Below are 5,048 nucleotides of genomic sequence, written 5' to 3' on the forward strand. Positions count from 1 at the left end.
TCTCTCGCACTCTCTCGCACTCTCTCACAGAGGTGTCAGTGACTCCCAGACATCCTTCTCTGCTCAGGGAATGAATGACAGAGCTCTCTGGCTGGGAAGAGACAGCAGCCCGAGACACTCCCCTCTCCCACCCAGAGACTGCCCCCCCAGCTGCAAGCACTCAGCCAGCGAGCAGAGACCCCCGGGCAGCAGCTCAGCACTCTCTCTCTGCAGGTGCCCTGTAGGAAGCCCCCTGTGCCAGTTGCCCCCAGCCCCTACACAGGGGTATTTAGTGTGGGAAGTGCCCCCCCTGCTTCTACCCAGGCAGCGGGTCTCCATTTTCCACCCACAGATGAGCGATTATTAACCCCCTCATTGCCAGGGGACCGGGTAATAATACAGAATATTACAGCCCCTATTGCCCCCACCAGTGTATGAGGGGTAACAGCACTGGCCAAATCCCAAGGCTCTGATTGCACCTCAGTGGGCAAATAGCATCTTGGGAGAAAGTTCTGCCCCTGAGAGCTGTGTCTGTGCTTTGGGGCAATTAAGTTTCCCCAGGGGATGAGTTGCAGGGGTATGTGCAGCCAGGGGATCCCAGCGAGACACATCGGCCGGGGGGGGGGGGTAGTTCATGCAGAGGTCAGTGTGTCTGGAACCAGAACTCTCCCCCCCCGACGCTCAGTACTACTATAGGGAGCCGTTTACTTGCCCCACTGGGCACTGATCTCAGGGGTAAGGGCAGATTTCCCCCCAAGGTGCTACAAGATGTCACACTGAGGTGCAGTCAGAATTGGCCAATCAGCAACTCTCTGCCCCCCCCCATCCCTCCAATCTGCACAGCTTGTACCCAGCCAATATGCAGATACTGCAGCCAATCAGGACACTCCCATGTACCCACTGTGCCAACTCCCATGTACCCACGGTGCCAACTCCCACATACCCACAGTGCCTACTCCCATGTACCCACGGTGCCAACTCCCACATACCCACTGTGCCAACTCCCACGTGCCCACTGTGCCAACTCCCACGTGCCCACAGTGCCAACTCCAATGTTCCCACGGTGCCAACTCCCATGTACCCGTGTTGCCAACTCCCATGTACCCATGTTGCCAACTCCCACATACCCACAGTGCTAACTCCCATGTACTCATGTTGCCAACTCCCATGTGCCCACGGTGCCAACTCCCATGTACCCGTGTTGCCAACTCCCATGTACCCACGGTGCCAACTCCCATGTACCCGTGTTGCCAACTCCCACGTACCCACGGTGCCAACTCCCACGTGCCCACTGTGCCAACTCCCACGTGCCCACTGTGCCAACTCCCATGTGCCCACAGTGCCAACTACCATTTGCCCATGGTGCCAACTCCCATGTACCGTGTTGCCAACTCCCACATACCCACAGTGCCAACTCCCATGTACCCGTGTTGCCAACTCCCACGTGCCCACAGTGCCAACTCCCATGTACCCGTGTTGGCAACTCCCACATACCCACAGTGCCAACTCCCATGTACCCGTGTTGCCAACTCCCACGTGCCAACTGTGCCAACTCCCATGTACCCGTGTTGCAAACTCCCACGTGCCCACGATGCCAACTCCCACATGCCCACTGTGCCAACTCCCACGTGCCCACTGTGCCAACTCCCACGTGCCCACTGTGCCAACTCCCATGTGCCCACAGTGCCAACTACCATTTGCCCATGGTGCCAACTCCCATGTACCGTGTTGCCAACTCCCACATACCCACAGTGCCAACTCCCATGTACCCGTGTTGCCAACTCCCACGTGCCCACAGTGCCAACTCCCATGTACCCGTGTTGGCAACTCCCACATACCCACAGTGCCAACTCCCATGTACCCGTGTTGCCAACTCCCACGTGCCAACTGTGCCAACTCCCATGTACCCGTGTTGCAAACTCCCACGTGCCCATGATGCCAACTCCCACATGCCCACTGTGCCAACTCCCACATACCCATGGTGCCAACTCCCACGTACCCTTCCCCTCTTTCAGCCCCATTTATTCACCCAGTGACAATTACAGGATGCGCTGATCCAACAGGAAGGTCCAATATAAGAAACATCCCATAAAACACTCAGAACCCCTGAGCCCCAAGTGCCATGAGACGGGGGCAACGAGGAAGATACAAAGAACATCGATTCCTAAACAACTTCACATCATGGCAATGTAACCCCAACCCCAAGCCCCTGCAAGGAGAAACAAGAGGGGGGACCCTGGCTCCCCAATATTGTAAAGCACCAACAGAGAACCAATTGTGGGATAGTAGGGCAAGGTGAGGATTCTAGAGCCTAAATGGAGACAGTAGGGCAAGATGGAGACAGTAGGGCAAGATGGAGACAAGAGGGCAAGATGGAGACAGTAGGGCAAAATGGAGACAGTAGGACAAGATGGAGACAGTAGGACAAGATGGAGACAGTAGGGCAAGATGGAGACAGTAGGGCAAGATGGGGACAGTAGGACAAGATGGAGACAGTAGGGCAAGATGGGGACAGTAGGGCAAGATGGGGACAGTAGGGCAAGATGGGGACAGTAGGGCAAGATGGAGACAGTAGGGCAAGATGGGGACAGTAGGACAAGATGGAGACAGTAGGGCAAGATGGAGACAGTAGGGCAAGATGGGGACAGTAGGGCAAGATGGAGACAGTAGGGCAAGATGGAGACAGAAGGAGAAGATGGAGACAGTAGGACAAGATGGAGACAGTAGGGCAAGATGGAGACAGTAGGGCAAGATGGAGACAGTAGGACAAGATGGAGACAGTAGGGCAAGATGGAGACAGTAGGCAAGATGGGGACAGTAGGACAAGATGGAGACAGTAGGGCAAGATGGAGACAGTAGGGCAAGATGGGGACAGTAGGACAAGATGGAGACAGTAGGGCAAGATGGGGACAGTAGGGCAAGATGGGGACAGTAGGGCAAGATGGAGACAGTAGGGCAAGATGGGGACAGTAGGACAAGATGGAGACAGTAGGGCAAGATGGAGACAGTAGGGCAAGATGGGGACAGTAGGGCAAGATGGGGACAGTAGGACAAGATGGAGACAGTAGGGCAAGATGGGGACAGTAGGGCAAGATGGGGACAGTAGGGCAAGATGGGGACAGTAGGGCAAGATGGAGACAGTAGGGCAAGATGGAGACAGTAGGGCAAGATGGAGACAGTAGGGCAAGATGGAGTCAGTAGAACAAGATGGGGACAGTAGGGCAAGGTGGGGACTCTACAGCCTAAATGGAGACAGTAGGGCAAGATGGAGACAGTAGGGCAAGGTGGAGACAGTAGGGCAAGATGGGGACAGTAGGACAAGATGGAGACAGTAGGGCAAGATGGAGACAGTAGGGCAAGATGGAGACAGTAGGGCAAGATGGAGTCAGTAGGACAAGATGGAGACAGTAGGGCAAGATGGAGACAGTAGGGCAAGATGGAGTCAGTAGGACAATATGGGGACAGTAGGGCAAGATGGAGACAGTAGGGCAAGATGGAGACAGTAGGGCAAGATGGAGTCAGTAGGACAAGATGGAGACAGTAGGGCAAGATGGAGTCAGTAGGACAATATGGGGACAGTAGGGCAAGGTGGGGAATCTAAAGCCTACATGGAGACAGTAGGGCAATATGGAGACAGTAGGACAAGATGGGGACAGTAGGGCAAGATGGAGACAGTAGGGCAAGATGGAGACAGTAGGGCAAGATGGAGACAGTAGGACAAGATGGAGACAGTAGGGCAAGATGGAGGACAGTAGGGCAAGATGGAGACAGTAGGGCAAGATGGGGACAGTAGGACAAGATGGAGACAGTAGGGTAAGATGGAGACAGTAGGGCAAGATTGGAGACAGTAGGGCAAGATGGGGACAGTAGGGCAAGATGGAGACAGTAGGGCAAGATGGAGACAGAAGGAGAAGATGGAGACAGTAGGACAAGATGGAGACAGTAGGGCAAGATGGAGACAGTAGGGCAAGATGGAGACAGTAGGACAAGATGGAGACAGTAGGGCAAGATGGAGACAGTAGGGCAAGATGGGGACAGTAGGACAAGATGGAGACAGTAGGGCAAGATGGAGACAGTAGGGCAAGATGGGGACAGTAGGACAAGATGGAGACAGTAGGGCAAGATGGGGACAGTAGGGCAAGATGGGACAGTAGGGCAAGATGGGGACAGTAGGGCAAGAATGGAGACAGTAGGGCAAGATTGGGGACAGTAGGGCAAGATGGAGGACAGTAGGCAATGGGCATAGGCAAGATGGGACAGTAGGGCAAGATGGGGACAGTAGGGCAAGATGGAACGTAGGGCAAGATGGGGACAGTAGGGCAAGATGGAACAGTAGGCAAGATGGGACAGTAAGGGCAAGATGGAGACAGTAGGGCAAGATGGAGACAGTAGGCAAGATGGGACAGTAGGGCAAGATGGAGACAGCTAGGCAAGATGGGACAGTAGGGCAAGATGTGAGACAGTAGGGCAAAGATGGAGACAGTAGGGCAAGATGCAGTAGGCAAGATGGAGACAGTAGGGCAAGATGGAGACAGTAGGGCAAGATGGAGTCAGTAGAACAAGATGGGGACAGTAGGGCAAGGTGGGGACTCTACAGCCTAAATGGAGACAGTAGGGCAAGATGGAGACAGTAGGGCAAGATGGAGACAGTAGGGCAAGATGGAGACAGTAGGGCAAGATGGAGTCAGTAGGGCAAGATGGGGACGGTAGGGCAAGATGGAGACAGTAGGGCAAGATGGAGACAGTAGGGCAAGATGGAGACAGTAGGGCAAGATGGAGACAGTAGGGCAAGATAATACTGAGAGGAGTTGATCCTTCTTGGCTTTGGGTGGATGCTGCTGCTCAGAGGGGCACATCGGGGCCACTGGGGAGCTCGGCTGGGCACGTGCCAATGAGAGATGGAGTAGTGGGTTGGCTCTACGTGCCTGAGGGTTGGGCAGAACCTGACTGCTGTAGGTAGGGGGCCATTATTCTCTCTCTGCAACGTTCAAGGTTCTTTGGGGAAAAGTTATTACTTGGTTCCTGACAAAAGGGGCTAATTAATCAGGGCAAGAATGCAAGACTTGCCC

The sequence above is a fragment of the Xenopus tropicalis genome, chromosome 8 (assembly GCF_000004195.4).
Source record: "Xenopus tropicalis strain Nigerian chromosome 8, UCB_Xtro_10.0, whole genome shotgun sequence".
Taxonomy (NCBI): domain Eukaryota; kingdom Metazoa; phylum Chordata; class Amphibia; order Anura; family Pipidae; genus Xenopus; species Xenopus tropicalis.